The sequence below is a fragment of the Rhineura floridana genome, chromosome 19, assembly GCF_030035675.1.
Source record: "Rhineura floridana isolate rRhiFlo1 chromosome 19, rRhiFlo1.hap2, whole genome shotgun sequence".
NCBI classification, from domain to species: Eukaryota; Metazoa; Chordata; class Lepidosauria; order Squamata; family Rhineuridae; genus Rhineura; species Rhineura floridana.
In genome coordinates this window covers 20199312-20222166 of record NC_084498.1, presented here as the reverse complement: position 1 = coordinate 20222166, position 22855 = coordinate 20199312, and the positions used below count along the sequence as shown (strand labels likewise).

General features: G+C 45.8%; 1 protein-coding gene and 1 long non-coding RNA gene across 5 annotated transcripts in view; both read left to right on the top strand.

Annotated features, from left to right (window-relative positions):
* HIC2 (HIC ZBTB transcriptional repressor 2) overlaps positions 1-7751 on the top strand; it is a 154601-nt gene extending 146850 nt beyond the window's left edge. For all 3 annotated transcript variants that reach the window (XR_009759618.1, XR_009759620.1, XR_009759619.1), the window contains one exon: positions 7263-7751. The gene's annotated coding sequence lies outside the window, so the exon portion shown is untranslated. The remainder of the gene's footprint in view (positions 1-7262) is intronic.
* Positions 7752-9976: 2225 nt separating this feature from the next.
* On the top strand, positions 9977-21123 carry LOC133373218 (uncharacterized). 2 transcript variants are annotated; one of them, XR_009759627.1, is made up of 3 exons: positions 9977-10107; positions 15659-15818; positions 18956-21123. It is a non-coding gene; the product is annotated as an uncharacterized LOC133373218 (long non-coding RNA). The 2 variants fall into 2 exon arrangements; XR_009759626.1 differs by having other exon boundaries at positions 9977-10120.
* Positions 21124-22855: the final 1732 nt, after the last annotated feature.

Sequence of the window (22855 nt, the reverse complement as noted above, 5' to 3'; positions counted from 1 at the left end):
CATTGTTTGGTTGGAGAACTGCAAATTTGAAAGGAGAGCTGCATTATTTCTCTTGGTGCATTATTTTGGGAAGTGCAAATGAGATAGGTTTGCATTAAAAATCTGGACTGAATTTTCCCTCCATCCCTAGGTGATGAACACCAATTTGGGTGGCTTTAAAGGAGGAAGAGGAGGAAGAGGAAGAGGAGGGTGGAGCAGTGATGATATTAAGTGAGAGAAAAAGTGTGGAGTGACACCACCAAAATCCAGGGTTGTATCCAATGCTAGTTCTACCCAGCATAGACCCATTGAAATTAAGTGACCTAAACTAGTCATGTCCATTGACATCAATGGGTTTTCCCTGAGTAAGACCAAGGGTGTAGTCGTCTGGGGTCTCGGGGGATCTTAGACCCCTTCCTTTTTAGGGGGGAAAGTTTCCTTTGTATGAGCCAATCACTATGAAAGGAAAGCCATTGAGAAGAGTCTTCTAAGCTGCTTCGTTGCCTTTTCCTGCTGACTGGAGCCAATCAGAGTGAAAGGAGGTGAGATCAGCCACCGAGAAGACTCTTTTCACTAGTTAACACTCTCCCCTTTCATGCAGATTGGCTCCTAGGGACATCTGTTGTTGTGGGAGAAGACATTAACAAGGATCTTGTTCCCAACCTAGCAGCAAAAGAAAAAAAGGGGGTTGTGGCTGTGACTATCATGAAGGGACCCTGTACTTCTGCATTTGCCACTGTACTGATCATCCATATAGGCAAAGGTCGCAGATCTATTCTGGGGCTGCAAGGGTGCGGGAGAGAGGGAAGGCAAACCGAAACAAGAGCTCTGATAACAGACACCACCACCCTTCAAGGCCAGGGGACCATCGCTTCTCATTCCATCTCATTATCTCCCAAGAGTTCACAAATACCGCATTATTCACCCAGTCTGGCTGTTGGCTCAGCCTAGCGCTGTTTTTATTACAAGACATGAAAGCCTCTCCAGAAAGACATTTCTTGCAAAGACCCCTTGGCTCGGGATGCCAAAATGATGGCTGCTTTGGCAGAGCCTGTGCATTCATTTTTTATTGGTCACAAATGCGTTCCAGATGTTGGCTGCAGGACGCGGCAGCTCTGGTGACATGGCACCCTGCCACAGTCAGTTTGTTAAACTCTTGACCCGCAGTGGGTTAAAAGCAGAGAAGGGATGGGACCGAGTCATCGGGAGGGCATCCACAGCCCTGCGTGGGGGACAGGGAGGCCCAGCTCAGCAGCTGCAGAGCTTGGAAAAGTTACTTTTTCGAACTACAACTCCCATCAGCCCCAGCCAGCATGGCGCTGGCTGGGGCTGATGGGAGTTGTAGTTCAAAAAAGTAACTTTTCCAAGCTCTAGGAAATGTTGAAGGTGGGCTGAGTGGGATGCACAGGGGAAAGGTACGTAGCTCAGTGGCAGAGCATCTGCTTTGCATGCAGGAGGTCCCAGGCTCAGTCCCCCGGCGTCTCCAGACTCCTGCCGGCATCCCTGGAAAGTCACCGCCAGTCCGTGTAGACAATCCTTTGTTCCTGTGCACACAGTGTAGCCTCTGAATCACAGACTGAGAAACCTGGGACCCTCCAGGTGTTGTGGAACTCTTAAAAATCCAAGCCAGAGAAGATCTCTAGCGTCAGAAGGCTGGCAGTGAAGCATTGTGAGCCACTAGAGTGCATCATTCAGTCCTGGAAGTTACGCATTGTGTTGGCCTCAAGTAGGCTGGTACAGAAGGGCAAATGGGGCACCCACCAACCTCAGTCTGCCCTCAGCCAGTCCCCACCAGTCTGCCTTCTTACTTACAACCAGGGCTTGTCAGCATTCTCCTCCGTCGTGTTGCCTTTGTAGAATTCAGAGGAGGGGGACAAAACTAGGATTAGTTGGCTCCACCTGTCACTGGCTCCAGCTCACCCTGTCATTGGCTACTATTGGCTTCCCTGACTTCCGCCCCACCGGTCCCAACGGGCACCAGCCATCACTGATCAATACCAATGCCAAGGGGTTTTTTGGGAGGAAGAGAGGTTTGGAAAGGCTGTTCTCAGTGGGCTCCCCTCCCCTAGAGGACCCGCCCCTTCACTGCTGTTGCCACTGGCCATTTGCTCACTCTCTCCCAGAGAGAGAGGAGAAGGGAAGCAGAGGTTAGAGAGGGAACCGTTTGGTAGTGCCGCCATCCTCAGAAGCTTGGGTGATGGCAGCCCAGGAGAGGGCATTCTCCATGGTGGCCCCTAAGTAGTGGAACTCCCTCCCCGTTGAGCTGTGTCTGGCAACGTCACTGTACAGCTTTCTGTGAATGCTGGAGATGCACCTCTTTACTCTGGCCTTTGACACCTGAGATGTATAATTTTAGGACCCACCCTGTTTTCTGTGATGTGATTTTAGGATGTTTTTAAATTTATTTATTTATTTATTTATTTATTAAATTTATATACCGCCCGACTAGCAATAGCTCTCTGGGCGGTGAACATAGAAATACAAAGCATAAAAAATACAATAAATAACACAATATGATGCAAAATAACACAATCTAAATCAATACAGTGACATTTTAAATTTAAATCAATTTAGATTAAAATGCTTTGGAGAATAAAAAGGTTTTAACCTGGTGCCGAAAGGAAAGCAGCGTCGGCGCCAGGCGCACTTCCTCGGGGAGACCATTCCACAGGTCGGGGGCCACCACCGAGAAGGCCCTAGATCTTGTCATCACCCTCCGGGCATCCCTATGGGTTGGAACCCGGAGGAGGGCCTTCGTAGCTGAACGTAGTGTATGGGCGGGTTCATATCGGAAGAGGCGTTCCGCAAGGTAACGTGGTCCCGCACCATATAAGGCTTTATAGGTTAATACCAACACTTTGAATCTAGCTCGGAAACATATTGGCAGCCAGTGCAGGCGGGCCAGGACAGGTGTTATATGCTCAGACCGCTTTGTTCTTGTTAGCAGTCTGGCTGCTGCGTTTTGCACTAGCTGTAGTTTCCGAACTATGTTTTAATGTTTTAAATGATTTAAATGATGCATTTTTAAATTGTTGTGACCCGCCATGGGACCTTAGGGTGAAGGGCGGGCAATAATAATAATAACAATAACAATAATAATAATAATAATAATGTCCCTTCTTCCTCTCACTGTTTGCAAGTGAGCAGGTAACAACTGGAAGGAAAAGCAGGAGCAGGGCCAAGAGGCTTCAGGAAGTGACTGTGGCCCTCAAGCGCTGGCATGGGCCTTGAGAATTGCCCAACAATCCTGAGCCCTGAGATCAGCTGTGGTTGGTATTCCTAAGTTTGCCACAGCTAGCTGATAAGATTCATCATTTTTCTTTCAACAATCCTCATCATATTATCTAAGTTTTTACAGGTAAATTATAAGCTTTCATTCTCTAGTTTAAATCAAGAGTGGGGAACCTCAGACCTGGGGGTGCTGAATGCGGCCCTCCTAGCCTCTCCGTTTGGCCCTCAGAACGCTGCTCAAGCCACACCCTTCGCTGCTCTTGCTTTGCACCTTACTTGAGTGTTTTTGCCTGACTGGAATGTGTCCGTGAACTCCAGATATGCCTCATGGTTGCCTGGAAGGAGATTAGAGAGGTATGTAAGAGTCTGTGTAGAACTTCGCCTACTGCACAGAAGTGAAATTTACATTCTTTCTCCACCCACTTTTGCCTCTGGCCCTGCCCACCACCACTGGCATGTGGCCCTCAGAAGGTTGCCCTGAAGAAAATGTGGCCCTCTGTCTGAAAAAAAGTCCACTGTTCCTGGTTTAGATGAATGAGATCTTGCTCCTTCCTTGAAGGCCCTCTCTGGTTTTTCTTTTGGAACACTTGTCTATGCTGGGCTGCCAGCAGGTCTACAGGTAGTATTATATTATTATTAAATTTATTACCCACCCTTCACTAGTAGGTCCCAGAACAGGTCACAACAATGTAAAATACATTCTTAACAACAGTTTGGAACAATTAAAACAAATTGCATTCACAACTAAAGGAGGTCCTAAAAATATACATCTCCAGTGTCGAAAGCCAGGGTGAAGAGGTTACATCTTCAGCATATGATGAAAGCTGTACAGTGAAGGTGCCAGATGCACCTCTGAGGGGGTAAAGTTCCACAATTTAGGGGCTGCCACAGAGAAGGCCCTCTCCTGGGCCACCACCCCCTGAGCTTCCGAGGGCGGTGGAACTAACAAGAGGGCCCCTTCTGCCAACCTCAACACCTGAGAGGGTCTGTTTCAGATATGTACCTCTCCATAACCTTTGATTAATTTGATTGATTTAATATTTGTATGCCATTTTTCCAGCAACCAAGTTGAGCTCAAAGTGGTTCACAATCATAAAGCACCCATAAATAAAAACAGCACTTCTTAATACAAAAAGAAAATATCCAGAAAAACACAGTAAGTACAATAAATGAATCGAAACAACAAAAGTAGAATAAATGCAAGTACTGAATCAAAACAGTATAAATAAAATGATATGAATAAATCATATATCTGGCATGTCAATCAACCCTTAGTTGGAGCTCCCAGTAGGAGCTCAGGGCGGTGAACCAAAGTACTACAAACACTTTAAAACATCATAAAAACAGACTTTAAGATATATTAAAACAAAACATCTTTAAAAACATTTTTAAAAGAAGCTTTAAAAACATCTTTAAAAAAAAAAAAAAGGTTTAAAAATATATTAAAAAGCAATTCCAACACAGACACAGACTGGGATAAGGTCTCTACTTAAAAGGCTTGTTGAAAGAGGAAGGTCTTCAGTAGGCGCCGAAAAGATAACAGCGATTATCGTTGTGTGGTGGCTAAGGATGATGTTTGTGTGTTTTCAGTGAAGATTTCCCCAGGTCTGTCTAGCCACCTTGGCTGTCCGCACTTCCTGATCAAAGCGGCAAGCCTCTCTAGGGGCGCCACACCCCAGCATCAGATGCTGTCTTTATCTTTCTTAGGGCCTCTGATGCTCAGTGCGATTGGGTGTGCCAGTTGCACTGAATTAGCAGAGCGTGACAGGTAGCTCTCTTCCCCATCGTAAGCTGGCGTCCACAGCAGTTTGGAGTCCAGGCACTTCTCCGGGGGGGGGAATCAGTGACATGGAGTTCTTCTCACCTCCCTCACAGGCCCTGGCTTCCTTTGTCATGACTCCTGAATCTAACACTGATCTGGACACAGTCAGAGGATCTAGGGGCACTAGATGGGTAGCCGGGTCATGTCCAGGGCTCAGAGCTGACTATTGAAGATATAGAGAGACCATTGCACCTGAGGTTGTTGGACAGGAACTTCCAAAGGGACCTCCTGGCTCACCAAACCCTGTAGGGCCAGAGCCTGGACCCTCATGGGCACCATCCCCTGAGCCTGAAGAACCAGATGCTTCCCACTGCCCATCACCAGTCTGGAAGCACATCAGGAAGGAGGTTATGGAACGGAGTAGGAGTTGGCCCTTTAAAGCTCTAAGGTTCTGTACAAGGGGGTGGAGCCCAGAGGAGGTAGTGTGGAGACAGAGGCTTAAAAGGCAGGCAGAGCCAACTAAGTCTGGTTTTGTCTCCATCCTCCTCCCTGCTGAGTTCTAAAAGGGCAGTGCTAACACTGTAGAGGAGGGAATTGGCAGGCGTGCCACACTCTGGACTGGTTGGAGGTAAGAAGGCAGGCAGGTGGGGGCTGGCTGAGAGCAAACGGAGGTTGATGGGTCAGTCCCCATTTTACCCTAACAAAGCAGCCTCCCCAGAGACCAGCCTGACACCGGACCCAGGCCCTGAGTTTTCCTCGTACAGCCATTGGTTATGTGTTTGTTGCTTTTGTCTCAAGAGTTCAAACACTTCCCCCCCTCCCCCCCAGCCTCACGTACCAGACTCAGTCTGGGCAGCTAACCAGAGCTGTGGGCAGTTCAGGAATCGCAGAGCGGAGCCAGGAAACTTCACATCAATCCGAGTTTCATGCCAAAACCAAAGTCAAAATGTGGTCCACCGACAAGCAGCGGGCGGGGAGGTGACTTTCAGGAAGGTGTGTAAATGTTCAGGGGCTCCATATATACTCAGTTTTGCATCTGACTAAAGCAATGAAGATGCGGAAAGAAAATATTCACTTACCTCTGCCCATCAGTGGCACTTCAGCAAAGTGAACTTACAGTACAGCCCTGTGCAAGTCTACTTACATGTCCCATCTAGTTAAATGCTCCCAGCTAAGTGTGTACACAGGATTTCCGGTTCATGTTTGCAGCCTAAATTAGCCATTTGGGGAGGTGATGGCCCTTCCAGGTGCACGTCTTGAAGTTTCCTGCTAAAATCCTGTAACTCTGTGTACCCCAAATGTCCCAGGAGAGATATTGTGCTTTTGTTGCCTCTCCAGATGGTAACAATGCGGTAATGATGAGGAAGCAACACAGCGCAACTAATAAAGTGGAATGATGTGTGGATGGTCCTGTATAAATCCACCGTTGAAGCACTATTATTGCATCAATGTCGTGTTGGAGAATACACCCGCAAAACCACATGTCTGGAGAGGCCTTAGTCACCCATTTAACTCACCACCGCCATTGTGAAAGCTGTTTCATCATGAGAACATTGATGCTGACTCCAGTTTGTTTAATCTAATTCACATTAGAACTCAGGGTTGTATTATTATTATTACTGTTATTATTGATCACTTTTCTCACCAAGATGGCCCAAAGCAACTTGCATTAACAAGTTAAAAGCAATGGAGTCAGTAAAGCCAAAAAACACTTCTGACCATTAAAAACCAGTTAAAGCAAACACGACAAATACTAGTAAAGGGCAGGTATAGAGATCCCACTCCACTAGAAGAGGTCATCAGTAGCCAATAAACTCACACATCAAGGGCCAAGGTCCTGGGTGAAAACAAAGGTCTTTGGATGAATAAAAATGGCAACAGGCGTGCCTCCCTGGGGAGAGTATTCCACAGCTGGGTTGGGCGGTGGAATCACCAGAAGGGGCCCTTTCTCATGTTGCCACCTTCTGAACTTTCTGCGGATGGGATCACGTGAAGAAGGGCCTCAGATGATGATTGCAGGGTCTGGGTTGATTCACACGAGGGAAGGTGGTCCTTGAGCTATTGGGATCCTGAGGTGCATAAGGCTTTATAGGTCAAAACCAGCACTTTTAACTGACCCTGGAAATGAATTGTATCCACCTATGGTCTACTCAGAGTAGACTCATTAACATTAATGGGCCTAAATTCGTCCTGCCCATTTATTTTGTTGGGTTTGCACTAAGTTTGTCTAACATTGCAACATTAGGTACAATCCCCCACCAATCCACATCTGCTTTCTCTCCGTATGTAGGCTACAGCTGCAGGATCCAGACTCCAATAAACTGATCCTGTATTTCCTGCCTGTTCAGAAGTCTGACTGAATTGGACATATTTCCAGATAAGTATGCATAGGGCTTATTTTATTGTTTTAATCATTTTCACCATAAGCTTCCCCGCCCAATGGGCCGAGAAGGGTGGAATTGTCAGAGCTTCTGCGGAGGAGTCATAAGTCAGTAGCAGATCATGTGTTTTGAATGCAGAACATTCCATGTGCAGTCCCAGGCAGGAATGTTAGAAAACAGACCAAGCAAGCTTGGGGAAGGTGAAATTGACATGCTATTCAGTTTCAAGTTCCTCTTTAAACTCATCCCAAAGGTTGATCTCTGGTCTGGATCAATAGGCTCTGGAAAACAGAACTGACTTGCCCATTTTACGTTTGCTGATCTTGCTTGCTGTAGAGCTTGTCCAGGCCAGAGTCAGAAGCTGGCATCATTGGGTAGCTGCCAAGGCTCACATTCCAGCAGAAGGTAAGGGTGGGCAAATATGTCAATTTCATTTTTTCTCAAGTTTTTAATTTCTCCATTCTTAAGTTCAGTTCTCCACATTTCCACATCAGTTTGTGATTATTATTTAAAAAACGTCCTCATCAGCATTTCAGTGTGTGATTCTCTTAATAAAACACATTTTTGTATGCCATTTTGCCTAATATACACATCTTTGCAAAGCCATTTCCTCTACTATGATGCATTTTTCTATGTTGTTTTCACTAATATATGCATGTTTGTGCACATCTTACCTGAGTATATGCATTTTTCTACATGTTATTTGCCTGGATAACTGCAGTGCCAAATCCGGAGAAATTTGAACATTGACGGATGGCTGTGTTTCAGTCTGCATATTGTTTCAAAAAGTGCAATTTAGGTAGATTTGCCTTTATGGGCAAACTGAGTTGAATTTCTTCACCATCTCTAGTAGAGGGCCCACTGCCAAACCCTAGAACTTCATGGCCCTACTGTTCCTTTTGGTTGTATCTTCCTGTTCCTCTGCCCCCTCCAAGCAAGCCAGGAGAGAGAAGAGCAAAGAACAAAAGAAATTGTCCCCCACTGGCTCCTTCGGGAGGAAGGGCAGGTTATACATTCAATAAACAAATAAGTTCTGTCTCTCTGGGAGGTGGTGACTAGAGCCAGAAAGGGAGGCAACCAAATGGACAATGACAACAGTAGTGATGAAGAGGAGGTGGGTCTGCTGTAAGCAATTTGCCGATAGGCCCCCTAAGACCTGAAGCTGGCATTGTAGCTGGGGACGGGAGAGAAATGTGATTGTTGGCATTTAAAAGCGAGCCTACCAAATTCGCACATTCCAGAGCAATACAAGAACAGAAATACAGCCCTCCTTCAAACTCCAGACTTCTCTGAATTTTGCAATGCAGTTATCCAGCCAAGTACAATGTGTGCAAAGATGCATCTACCAGGGGAAAGTGTGCATAACATTGCATGAATGGGTGAAAATAACATACAAAACTGTGTTATTGTAGCAGAAATGGCTGAGGCAAAATTGCATACAACCATGTGTATACTGGGACAAATTAGCGCTAAAAAGGCTGGTGAATTTTCGTGAGGACTTTAAATAGAATTGCAAACTGATGTGGAAATGTGGAGAGCGGAACTTATGATTAGAGAAATGAGAAACTGAATCTGTCACATTCAACCATCGCTCTTTGTAACTGGTTCTAGGCTTACACACACACCCCTACCTTGAGGAGATGTGACCATAGACGGACACATAAGGAGTCCTATTGTCATGCCTCAATGAGGGGAAGGGGTGAAGACTGCAAGCATGAAAAAGCTCCCAGACTTAAACTTCATTGCAAACTAATGCTTCTCCCATGCTGATTGTTTCTTGACAAATTATTGGTGAGTTTAAATAAGATCAGAAGCTGGCACTTTAAAAAAAAATGGTTGGTTAGTTCAGCCTTTCCTAACCTGATGACCCCTCCGCAGAGCTTGGAAAAGTTACTTTTTTAAACTACAACTCCCATTAGCCCCAGCCAGCATGTTGTAGTTCAAAAAAGTAACTTTTCCAAGCTCTGCCCTTCCGGATGTTTTGGACTGCTGATGGGAGCTGTAGAGGGGAGCGCCAGGTTGGGGAAGGCTGGGTTCGCTCATATTAAGATGTGGAATTCAGCCTCTGTTGTAACAGCGAGATGCATCCATTTCCCATCCAGCACGCTTCACTTGCAACCAGCCCTTCTCGTTCTCAGCAAAGCAACGAAACTCATCGATTGTTTGCAGATTGGAGAGGCATGTCAGCGACAAAGGAGGGGTATGAGGGGCTGCTCCAGATGTGTCCTCTCAGGATAGCTGGAACTGGCCCAGATGAGTATTTTTAAAATATATATATATTGAGACCATATTGTTGGGGGAGTTGACGTGAGAAACAAGAACTGAACAACACCTAAGAGTGAGGCCAACATTTGCTGCCTGAGTTCCAGAGTGGCCCACCAACAAGCTGCAGTTTCACTTCTGACACCAGTACTGATTCCAACTCAGCCTCGGGAGGTTCATTTTAAAAACGACAACAGCGAAGCAATCTCTCGAGCAAACCTGAAACTCTTCCGCTTCAGCCAAGTGGAAACTCCAGTCTGTCATCCCTACCTCAAAACAAACAAACAAAAATATCTTTTCAGAAAAGAAATTTGGGAGTGGATTGTGGGGGGGCGCGGGAAGGGGGGGAGAGAGAAAAAACTTTTTTGTCATCGTTTCTGATTTTCAGCAGACGGGACGCGGCAGAGGACATTACGTAATGTCTCCACAAGGATGCGGCTGATTTAGCAAGTGTGGCATGGCCTCTCTGAAAATAGAACAATGAATCCACAGGTGAGGGGCTTAGGTAAGCGGTAGAAAATAAAATAAAAATTACTAGGCTGTTTTGCATCAGTGACCAAAGAAGTGGTTCACAGTGCAATCCAATACGTGTCTGCTCGGTAGTCAGCCCTGCTTGACACCAATGGGAATGAGTATAGGATTACAGCCTCAGATTCACAACTTCTTGTCAGGCTGGGCCAACGTTTCATAGGAACATGAGAAGCTGCTTCCTACCGAGTCAGACCATTGGTCCATCTAGCTCAGTAATGTCTACACTGACAGGCAGCAGCTCTCCAGGGTTTCAGACGGAGAGTGTTTTCCAAAACTAGCCTGGAGATACCAAGGATTGAACCTGGACTTGCTGCATAGAAAGCTGATGCACTTCCACTGAGCTGTAGGTAGAGGCCAAGGCTGGTGGCCCATTTGCCCTAATGGACCAGCCTATATGGATATGGACTGCCTTCAAGTCGGTCCCGACTTATGGCGACCCTACGAATAGGATTTTCATGGTAAGCAGTATTCAGAGGTGGTTTACCATTGCGTCCTCTGAGGCTGAGAGGCAGTGACTGGCCTAAGGTCACCCAGTGAGCTTCATGGCTGTGTGGAGATTCAGACCCTGGTCTCCCAGGTCATAGTCTGATATTCTAACCACTACACCACACTGGCTCTTAACAGACCAGCCTAACCAGTGAATAAATTGAAGGAAAGCAGGGATTTAAAGGTGGGGCAAAGTGTAAAAATGCTATTGGAATAACGGGGGGGGGCAGGAAAGAGAGAGAGAGAGATTCTCATTTAAGAGCCCCAGGACAATAAGGTCAGACTAAATTGCAGTGCAAGGACATTTTTTCCTCAAGGAAAAAGAGCATTTATTGTTACAGTTTTTCTCCAGCAATTTCCATTCTGCTGACAATCCTAGTACTATCAGAGTAACAGCACGCCAAGAATCATAAAAGCTATCCGTACAATAACTTAAATCCACAATCATCCCCCAGTTACATCGCAATCAAATTGCCAGGGCTGTCATCTTATTGCGGTTAGAACCGGTTAGGGAAGCTGAAGGGATCTTTGCGTGACTCATGTGACCAAAACTGCTGTGTAAACCAACCCAAACTGGCTTTTGTTGAATTTTGGCTTATTGGGGATGGGTGAGTGGGTCGCAAGGTGGGTTTTTTGGTACCTTGCAATATTTGATGGAAGATGGGCATTTGCTTTATAGCTGATGAACAAAGGGCTTATGGTAGTGAGCAAACCGACACATGCTCACTCTAACTGTTCCTATTTGTCAAGAGGAGTCCATACTCTTATTCATGCTGAAGGCTCCTGAGGTTCATCTTATATCCACCAAAAACGGGGCCTTTAATGTGGTAGCACCTGCCCTTTGGAACACACTCCCAGTGAAGGCACCTATAGTATCGGCATTTAGGCATCTGCTAATCTGCTCATTTGTGGTGTATTCTGCATTTGTTTTATGGATGCAGTTTTATTGTTGATTTTATGCTGGTCACCACTATGATTTTTTTTTTACTGTTAGCCATATAGAAATCTTTCCAAAGAAATTAATAAAACCTTTTCCCCCTAAATCAATGTCCCCTATGTTTGTCTCCCTCCCCCCCCCTTTTTTTTGCATTGGGGTGGTGTCAGTGATGTAGTCATCTGGGGCCCCGGGGCCCTCATTTTTTGAGGAGCCAAGTCCCTGCAGGGTCTCTATGTCTCCAGCATCCTACAAGCCAATCAGCATGAAAGGGGAGCCACTGGGAAGAGTCCCAACGAGTGTCAATTGCAAGCAAGCCTTTATTAGTCCTTACTTCAAAAGGCCAAGACAAGTTACAGAGAGTGAGAATTCAGTAACTGCAGAAGAAAGGATAGTCAGTCCTGATGATAGCATCCCATCTACACCATCAAGCAGTTTGGTAGCAGCAGGAGACAAATGTTTAGACACTGAATTCAGTAATTCAAGCAGTATCTCTGACAGTGAAGAAGAATGGTGACAGTGATAGAAAGCAGTACGCAAGCCGGATCAGATTTTTCTATAATCTTAGAAGGGGGCATGGCTGTGACTATTATGAAGGGACCCTGCACTTCTGTATTTGCTACCACACTACTGCTGATGGAGTTGCAGTTCAACAACCTCTGGAGGGCCAAATATTCCCCATGCCTGCGCCTGCCCTACAAGGTTGTTGTAAGGGTTACAACTAGATCATGGATATGAAGCATTTTGAAAGTGCTATACAAACATGTTGTATGATTCCATTGTGGAGCTGAAGGCAGCAGTCAAAGGGTTCCCCTGTGGTCCCTCGTTCAGAGGCAGAGCAGTCAGTCAGATGTGCCTAGCTTAGCTTGAGCACGTTTGCTGCATCATAGGACTATCTATAAATATATATTAAAACATCAGAGAATGTGTGTGTTGCCTTGAAACAACACCATGTGTCTTGGTGGCAGTTCCAGGTTTCAGAACAAAGTACACTCGCCACCTTCTCTTCACCACTGTTGGCATTGCCCATTTAGGAAGCTAAGGGGGGGTTCCTGAGGGCCAGATAGAGAGGGTTACATTTGAACCTTGGGCTTGAGGTTTCCCCGTCCCTGGAGAACAAGGAAGCATGCCTCTGCCCAGCGCTGGCCAGTGCTAATTTGGACTGGTAGAGTGTAAGGCAGGAGGCCAACAGCAGGTGGCGCCATATCCTTTGGATATGAATGCTCTTAATTTTACACAGTTTATGGATAAAATTCTTAAAGAAACCGTAGTAGGAAATGTTTCTCCTTTTAAGTCTTTTAATTCTACTGCAAATAAATTTAATTATGATACAACTACCACTCAGAAAACCCATTATATAGATTGGTGCGCCAACTGCGCCCGTTCCTTGACCAGTCAGACTTAACCACGGTGACACATGCCTTAGTTACATCCCGCTTAGACTACTGTAACGCGCTCTACGTGGGGCTGCCCCTGAAGACTGCTTGGAAACTGAAATTGGTACAAAGAGCTGCAGCCAGGATGTTAACTGGGGCGGGATATAGAGAACATACAACCCCGCTGTTGTATCAGCTCCACTGGTTGCCCATTTGTTTCCGGGCACAATTCAAGGTGCTGGTTTTGACCTATAAAGCCTTATACGGCTTAGGTCCAGTCTATCTGTCAGAGCGCCTCTCCCTCTATGAACCTGCTCGGACTTTAAGATCCTCCAGCGAGACTCTACTTATTACCCCTTCCTTCCTGCAAGTTCATCTTGCAGAGACACAGAATAGGGCTTTTTCGGTGGCCGCCCCTAGACTGTGGAACTCTCTCCCTATTGAGGTCCGGTTGGCTTCCTCATTATTAAATTTTCGTGCACAGGTGAAGACTGTTCTATTTAGACGGGCTTTTAACCAATGTAGTTAGTTTTAACCTATGTTTATTTAATTCCATTTTAAATTGCTTAAACTGAATATCATGTTCATTAATTATTGCAGTTTTAATGTTTTAATGTAAGCCGCCCTGAGTTCCTCGGAAAAAGGGCGGGGTATAAATATTTTAAATAAATAATTTTTTAAAATAAATTAAATAAATGACAGGCAGACCTGGTGGATTCTAGTCTTGTCTCCATCTGTCTCCCTGCTGGGTTGTACAAAGCCAACCTTGAGACTGGGAAGGTGACAGCCAGTGCCGTCCTCAGGACTGATTGCAAGGAAGAACTCAGGCAGGTGAAAGGCTGGCTAAGGGCAGATGGTGACTGGTGGGTCAGCTACCCAGTCGCCCCCATGAACCAACCTCCCCTGCTTCTACCCTCTCTGACAGACAAGGGAGGAGCTCATTTTTCTTACCATGAAAATCCCATCTCTTTGGCCCTCGACGGCAAGCTGTGGTCTGCTGCTTCTTTTGTGATGACACTGTGGATTAGGCTGCTGTAACCGACAGAGCCCCACCAAGGGCACATCTCGCCTGAGATTTTACTTAAATTGCTGGCAAACTCTGTGGCTGAGCCACCCCAGTCGCCCAAGCTCTGTAGAGCCAACGCATCTAATTTGATTCCATCACAGATTGCTTTTAGGAGTGGTCTTCAGTGAAATCGCCATTTGATATTTATCTGTCAGCTCAGGAGAAGAGAGAGAGAGAGAGATGCTTCTGGAGCCTATAAACATGATTCAGTGATGGCTGATAGGGGCTTAAAGTAGGAGGCGAACAGTAGGTGGCGCTGGAGCCAGTGAGAACACAGGCACATAGGAAGCTGCCTTATACCGTCAGACCTTTGGTCCATCTAGCTCAGTACTGTCTACACTGATGGGCAGCAGCTCTCCGCAGTTTCAGCGTTCTTTCTCAGCCCTACCTGGAGAAACCAGGAACTGGGCTTGGGACCTTCTCCCTTCAAGGCAAGATGCTCGGCCACTGAGCTGTGCTGCTTCCCCCAAAGGGCCATACATCCAAAGGGCCATCGCTCCCTCCTCCTCCCTCTTGAGTTCTACAAGGGCAACCCTGCAACTAAGGACGAAGAAGCTGACAGCCAGTGCCACCTCCTCCTCTCTCCCCCGACTGGCTGCTAAGGTGGGGGGTTGGCTGAGGGCAGGCTGAGTTTGGTGGGGCAATGCCTGATTTGCCCTAATGCACCAGCCTCCACTGACTGGAGCTTTTCAAGGGGAGTGGACCAGTAAAGATGTGATAGCTTTCTAGGCCATCGGGCCCAGAAAAAACCCTGAAGGCATCAGTATAAGGGTGCGTACACACCATACCTTTAAAGTACTCCCCCCCAAAGAATACTGGGAACTGTCTGCTAAAGGTATTGGGAACTGTAGCTCTGTGAGAGGTAAAGGATTAGGATTATTTGGGGGGTTGTGCTTTGAATGTGCTTTAAAGGTATTGTGTATGCACAGCCTAAGAAACACAACTAGTAGTGTAGTAGCAAATTCAGAAGTGCAGGGTCCCTTCATAAGACTCACAGCCACACCCCCTCATAGCCACACCCCTTCTAAGATTATAGAATAATCTGGCCAGGTTTGAGTACTGCTTTCTGCTTCTCTGCCTGTGTCACCATTTGACTGGCCTTCCTCACTGTCAAAGATACTGTGTTGCTTGGATTACTGAATTCAGCACCTGCGCAGATTTATCTCCTGCTGCTACCAAACTGCTTGATGATGTAGATGGGACGGTATCATCAGGATTCATCGTCTCTTCTTTTGCAGTTACAGAATTCTTAATCTCCACAACTTGGCTTTTTGAAGGAAGAACTAACAGGAATTCCTTTCACTCTGATTGGTCCAATCAGCAGGAAACAAGGAAGTACATTAGAAGACTCTTCTCAGTGGCTAACACATTCCCCTTTCATGCTGATTGGCTCATAGGATGTTGGAGACATAGCGACCCTCATGAGACCTGGCTCCCCAAAAAAGTAAGGGGTCTAAGACCCCCGAGACCCTGAACGACTTCACCTCTGCCCATCAGCCCCAGCAAGCATGGCCAACAGCCAGAAGTTGTAGTCCAGCAACCTCTGGGGGCCCACAAATTTCCTCACCTCTGCTCTGAATCCATCAATTTGTGGGAATGTTGGTGTTAGCGAAAGTCAGACATTAACTGGTGCTTTAAAATATTCTCTAGGCATCGCGTCCCAATAGGACTCCACGCCAACCTTTCTGAGGGCTCTCTGATTTGCCCAGTGCTGAAAGGGAAGTCTACGCTGCTCAATGACGAAGGATTTTTCCACGGAAAGATGGGGATCCACACGGTGCTAGCTGATCGTCTCCTTAACGTATCAAAGGTGGGTGGAAGCAGCACATGCCCGGCTTGCTTGCTTGCCCTTTCAGTGTCACCAGTGGAAGATGCCATATGGCATTTATTAACTTAGGCCAGGTGCGGGGAAATTGTGGCCCTCCAGATGTTGCTGACCTGCAACACCCATCAGTCCCAGCAAGCCTGGCCAATAGCAAGGGATGATGGGAGCCGTAGTTCAGCAACAGCTGGAGGGACAAAGGATCCCCATGCCTGCGGTAGGGTAACTAGTGTTATTATGCCGACAATGGAGGAAGAGCATAGCCATTGTGGCTAGTAGCCTTTGAAAGTGGGGAAGGGTTGGCCCTCCAGAGGCTGCTGTGCCACTCCTATCCTCCCTGGCCATTGACCCTGCTTGCCAATGGGAGCTGTAGTTCAGCAGCATCTGGAGGGCCAAAGGTGCTCCATGCCTGGTCTCTAGGCATCATTGGGGGTCCTGCCTTTTGCACCCGATGCTGGTTCTATCCAGACATGTTGCTACCTCTGAATAATAGAAGCCTGGGGAGAAATGTCAGGGGAGAAGGAGGCTATATGACCTTCAGGCATCTGGTTCACATCCCCTTGGTTGAGAAGCAGGGCCTGATACTTTGTCAATTGGCTCGCTGAGAGCCATGACCCTCCCTTAGCTTCCATCACCGTCAGAACTGAATGCGGGGTGTAAACAGTCATGGATCAAAGCTTGTTGGACCCTTCAACCTGGGTGTGGTCATTTGGCTGTACTGCGCACCGGGCAACGGACCCATTTGGGAGACAACAGGGTCATCTGTGGGAAGCAGGATGTTGATGTAACGGGGCCTTTGATCTGATCCGGCGGGGCTCATCATAGAGTGAAATGGCAAAAAAAGAGGAAAACAGAGAGAGAGAGAGAGAGATGGGGATCTTTTGCACCCAGATTGTATACCTGGGAATGGTAGGATCTGGGTGGGCCTTGTATCATCGTAATTAGACATTTATTTTATCATTATAAAAGGGTAATAAACTGTAGGCCTACCTCACCCGCCAACAGAAGCCTGCTCTTTTAATGGCCTCCACAGAACCTGTCAAAAATTGATGGTTTTCTGGAGTAAAACTCACAGACATGCAATTAAACCAAACGAGGGCACAGACACTTCGCGCTCAAGAGCCTGCGCCTCTTTCCTTTCAATTTGTTGTGTTCTCATCGGTGAGTTAAAGGAACACTCCCACTCCCTGCCAGCTCCCTAGAGCCTCAAATTATGAAAGCAAACTTTTCATTCTTCAATTAAAAACGGGGAAGGGGGGAAGAGCACAGAAAAAGCTTTCAGCGTTTTAGAGCTTGCTTGCTTCATTTGCGCTGCCCATTGTTCAGGCTCAGGATGTCCGCAGCTATCTTTTTTTCCTTCATTTTTTTTACCCTGAGCCAGCTGTCTGTCACTTCCCAGGAGATGCGGAATGCAAAATGAGTTTGGAGTTCAGGAAGCCGGGACAGGTTTCGATACACCATTGGTCAGGCTCTGTATAAATGGGGAGAAATTCAGTTCAGTTCACATTTAAAGCCAAATTTGCACTTTCCGAAACAACATGAGAACCGAAACACAGCCATCCTTTGAAATGTGCACTTATTTGAATTTTGTGTGCCAACCAAACAATGGTTACAAAAATGCATGTATTAGGGGAAAGTGTGCATAAAAATGAATTTATTGATGACGATAACATACAAACATGCTTTACATGCCAAGAAATCACTTGCAGAAATGTGTACTTTAGTCAAAACCTCATACCAAAATGTATTTATTAAGAGGAATTTGCACTCAAATGCTGAAGAATTTTCATTATTAAAAAAAATTCACAAATTGCTGCCGAAATGTGGAGAACTGAATTTAAGATTGGAAAAAGGAGACACTGAGAGAACCGAAATGGACATATCTTTCCATCCCTAGATGCTCTGCCACCCTATTCAGAGGCAGCATGCTTCTGAAAACCAGTTGCCGGAAGCCTCAGGAGGGGAGAGTGTTCTGCTTGTGGGCTTCCCCCAGGCATCTGGTTGGCCACTGTGAGAACAGGATGCTGGACCAGATGGGCCACTGGTCTGATCCAGCAGGCTCTTCTTAAAAGGGAAGTGACATGTCAGTACAGTAAGGGTTCCACCAGACCATCTGTTTATTTAGCATTCATCTTGATTTGCCTGCACAAAAAACTACGCAGTGATTACCCTATGGTTCCATTTGCACTGTACAATTAAAGCTCTACTGCTCCACTTTAAATAGTCAAGGCGTCCCCCAAAGAATCCTGGGAACTGTCTTTTGTGAAGGGTGCTGAGAAAAGAGGGGGTTTCTTCAAAAGAATGCAAATGCCAAGAAATTTCACACCCAAGTCAATTGTGGCAAAAAGCCAGAAATCTGGCTGGTTTCGCTTGGGGCATGAATATGTTTGATTATCTACAATTCATACATGTTTCTTTTTTTAAGAGAAATTGCGGGGCAGGGGAGGATTAACGCCAGACAACTTGTTGCAATGAACCTTGAAGTGATAAATATCGACTGAGTCATTTCTTTCCCAAAAGGGGTTTTCCCACACTTGCACCTATACAAAGAACTTCAAACGGCTATGTTTACAGAGGAATAGAACATTTTTAAAAATTAAGATAACATCTTGCTAGATTGGTGTGTGTGTGAATGTGCGTGCGCGCATGCATGCACGTGCATAAATTCAAAAGAGATAATTCAAAAGCAAGCATCCAGAATTCATAAATTCACAGAATCATAAAATCAAAAAACAGTAGAGTTGGAAGTATCCTATAAGTAGCCTTATAGTATAAGGTAATTGAGTCCAATCCCCCGCTCAGTGCAGGAATCCAGTTTAAAGCATCTCTGACAGGTGGCTGTTCAGTTGCCTCTTGAATGTCTCCGGTGTTGGAGAGCCCACCACTTCCCTAGCTCATTGGTTCCATTGTTAGGAAGTTTTTCTTGATGTTCAGCCAAAATCTGGCTTCCTGCAACTTGAGCTCATTATTCCATGTTCTATACTCTGGGATGATCAAGAAGAAATCCTGGCCCTCTGTGTGACAACCTTTCAAGTGCTTGAACAGTGCTATCATATCTCCCCTCAGTCTTCTCTTCTCCAGGCTAAACATGCCCAGTTCTTTCCATTTCTCCTCTTTGTTTCCAGTCCTCTGATCATCCTCGTTGCCCTCCTCTGAAAGTGTTCCAGTTTATCTGAATCCTTCTTAAAGTGCAGTGTCCAGAACTGAACGCAAGACTCAAGATGAGGCCTAACCAGTGCCGAATAGAGGGGGAATTCTCAGAGTTCCAGCCAGTGTGAAGTAAAAAAAGTCCGTGAAATTTTAAAAAGCAGCCAGTTTAGCAAACAGTCAGGTGCACAAGTCGTGTACATGACGCTAACCCGCTTGTGGCTTAAAACTTTAGTTTTTCTTAATCTAGAGCCAGTGTGGTGTAATGGTTAAGGTGTTGGACTACGACCTGGGAGACCAGGGTTCGAATCCCCACACAGCCATGAAGCTCACTGGGTGACCCTGGGCCAGTCACTGCCTCTCAGCCTCAGAGGAAGGCAATGGTAAACCCCCTCCGAATACCACTTACCCTGAAAACCCTATTCATAGAGTCACCATAAGTCGGAATTGACTTGAAGGCAGTCCATCATCATCATCAGAATCATTCATAGTTGTCCTCAGCGTGCAACTTTCAGTCTAGATTGATCCACAAGGGTGGGTGTGGTTACTTGATACCTGTTTGAAAACCCTCCCCTGCATTAGATTATCCATCCCTTTTCCTCCCTGCACATGCCCCAGGTGAATGAAGAAGTGGTGATTGCGATCTTGGCGTATGCCCATCCACAAAATCATTGGGCAGGTGTGGATACACGCCCCATTGCTGGGACCGCCTACATCTATTTTCATCTGTTTTCAAAGGGGCACACTGTGGGCTCATTAGAATCAATCTGCAAAGAGCTTTTCTTTTCGGAATGAAACCAGCTTCTCAAGAAGCAGTTTTCAGAGGTAAAAAAATAAGGTGCAATAGATCTAGATTGTGTGTGGCCCATGTAGAAGAAAACAAATACTCAAGTCTCCCTTGTTTCTGGAGTAAAATGTGTGTACACGTCCATACTCAGAGTAGACCCACACTGAAATGAATCAAGTTAGCTGCATTGTTTTTAGGTGCACGGGTCATCTTGGAACCAATAACAACTTCCCAATAATAACTCCTGTGTGAGAGACGGGAGGAATAACTTTTCTTAAAGGGTGCTTGCTATCTGCCATTTTTAGAAGTAATTGTGTTTAAAACAATAAAGCTTTAAAATATGTGTTCAGTTAATCAGTTTCACTCACATTTTAGCCAATTAATCTAAGTGATGTATCAATTAAATAATTCCCTCTAAGAGCGATTGCAAGTGGTGAGCGCCAACAGGACTGGGGCCAACAAGAGGAAGGTATCGGCATGGTCAGGAAGTTATTGTATTTCTCTCTGCCCGGACACAAAGCGGGGCTATTGTGTTTACTTTCTTTCAGTTCAATACATACTTATTGTTCTAATGGAGCTACTGGGGATCCATGGTGGCTCACCATGCAGACTACCTATGGCTCTATGTGCTCTTTGAAATATCAGCTTCTCCAGTAACGAGAGCTGCTAACCCTTATGTGAAACCAGAAGTACGTCATATAAAGTATGGCACTAATCAGAGGGATTTAGCATTGCTGCTGTTCTGCTACTTAAGTACCACCTGATCCCTTATAGACTGGCCCAACCACTAAGATCTTTGGGAGCGCTGCTATTGGTAGAACTCCATGGCTCAGATGCATTGCTCATAACAACTAAAAGCCATGCACTCCCTATTGTGGGCCCAAGCCCATGGAACTCCCTCCCAACTGAGATTAGACAGACACCCTCCTTGCTGAACCTTCAGGCACATGACAAATACTTTTTTTTATTCCAGCAGGCATTTTAAGATTGTGCGTTGTTTTATGATGTTGTTTTATTGATTTAATTTATGTATCACCTGCTTTTATGCACACTGCTTAGAAATGCGAATGATTAAGTAGTTTATAAATGGTTTAAATAAAATAAAAAAAAATACTGTATTTGGATTAGCCTCAGCCAGGATGGGGATAAACACACTTAAGACATGTGGCACGTGGGTGGCTAATCTACTTTCATTTCAGCTTGCTGGTCCCTTGCCAGAGCATCATAACTACTTGTAGGGCTCTCAATTGCCAAGACTTTGGAAAATAGCAATGTCAGCAATGCCCATGTTATTCAATCCCAGAATACATTGTATTTTCATGCCTAGTAAAATGTTTTGCTCTGTAATCAACCCAATTAAATGTGGAGTTATTTGTTTTTTGTGAAGCCTGCTCTTGTTTTATCTATTTTTTTGTCATGGTTTATTATGGTTTTATAATTATACATTACTTCTTCTTTTGTGTGTGAGAGTATATATATCATACAGCCACAAGAGTGGCTGTATACTATAGCCAGCATGGATTTTTCGCATTCCGCAATGTTAAATTGAACCCCCCAAGCCATTCTGCTGCTTCCCATAAGCTCATTTCAAAACAAAATCTTACAAAACCTATAGTCCTGAACTCAGCTTGCTTAACAACCCTCTAAATTTTCATGGTGATACACAAAACAGTCAGAGAGAATTGAGAGTTCAAAGTGTAAAAAGAGAGAGAAAACAGACCCCGTTGTACTTTTTTGTCAGTGTTCTCATAATTTGTTGAAATTAATTAAACATCAGCCATTGTAATCCTATTACTGACCTTGGCTCGTACTCTGACCTTCATCTTCTGCAGTTTAAAAGTTTAAAAAATGCCTGCCTGATTTTTAATTAAGAAATTTAGCATTGAACTCAATGATGATGTCAGGCATGCTCTGTAAAAACCAACTGTCAGTGTTCTAAAAGTCAGACTCACAGCTGCTGAGCTTGCCTAATCAGGGGGCCACACCCATGCCAGACCTTTATTTCACTTTAGACAGTCATGGCTTCCCCCAAAGAATCCTGGGAAGTGTAGTTTGTGAAGAGTGCTGAGAGGAGACTCCTATTCCCCCGACAGAGCTGCAGTGGCCAGAGTGGTTTAACAGTCAGCTGCTCTGATTGAAGCTCTGTGAGGTGAACAGTGCATCTCCTAGCAACTCTCAGCACCCTTCACTAACTACACTTCCCAGGATTCTTTGGGAAAAGCCATGGCTGTCTAAAGTGGCATAAAGGTCTGGGGTGGATGTGGCCAGGGACAGCTTTGCTTTAAATCTGGGACAGAGACTACATGTGCCTGCTGTAGAATAAAAAGGTGAGGGAAACGCTGAAGAATGATAACTGTTCACAGTGTTTTCCTTTTGGGAAGGAAAGGAGCTTCCCCTCTGCCCAGTGCCCACCCACCCAATCTCCTTCTGTCCCCCTCCCTCCCCTCCCCCTCCCCCAAGTCACTTAAAGCTATCCTAAGCATGATTGTACAGGAGTAAACTCCACTGAACTCAAAAAGCAGGAAAATGATCAAACCTCCCCTCCTCCTCCCTCCTATCCCCTCCCTCTTGCCCCTTCCCTCCCCCACCCTCCCCTTCCCCTCCTCCTCCCCCATGGTAAGTTTTACTTATCTTAAGCATGATTCCATGGGAGTAAATCCCATTGTACTCAATAAGCACACAAATGATCAAACTTGCCCTCCCCTCCTCCTCCCTCCCATCACCTCCCCTTTGCCCCTTCCCTCCCCCTTCCTTCCTCCTTCTCTCTCCTCTTCCTTCTCCCTTCCCCACAGTCAGTTTAACCTATCCTAACCATGACCGCATGGCAGTAAATCACATTGAATTCAATAAGCATGCAAATGATCAGACCTGCCCTCCCCCTCCCCTCTGCTCCCCTCCCCCTCCTCCCCTCTGCCCTTCTTCCCCTACCCCCGCCCTACCCCCACCCTTCCTCCTCCACCCCTCCCCATCCCCTGTGGTCAGTTTCACCTATGCTAAGCATGATTGCATGGGAGTAAATCCCATTGAACTCAATAAGCATGCAAATGATCAGTCCAATCTCAGTAAACTTGCACAGGATCCCATTTCTTAC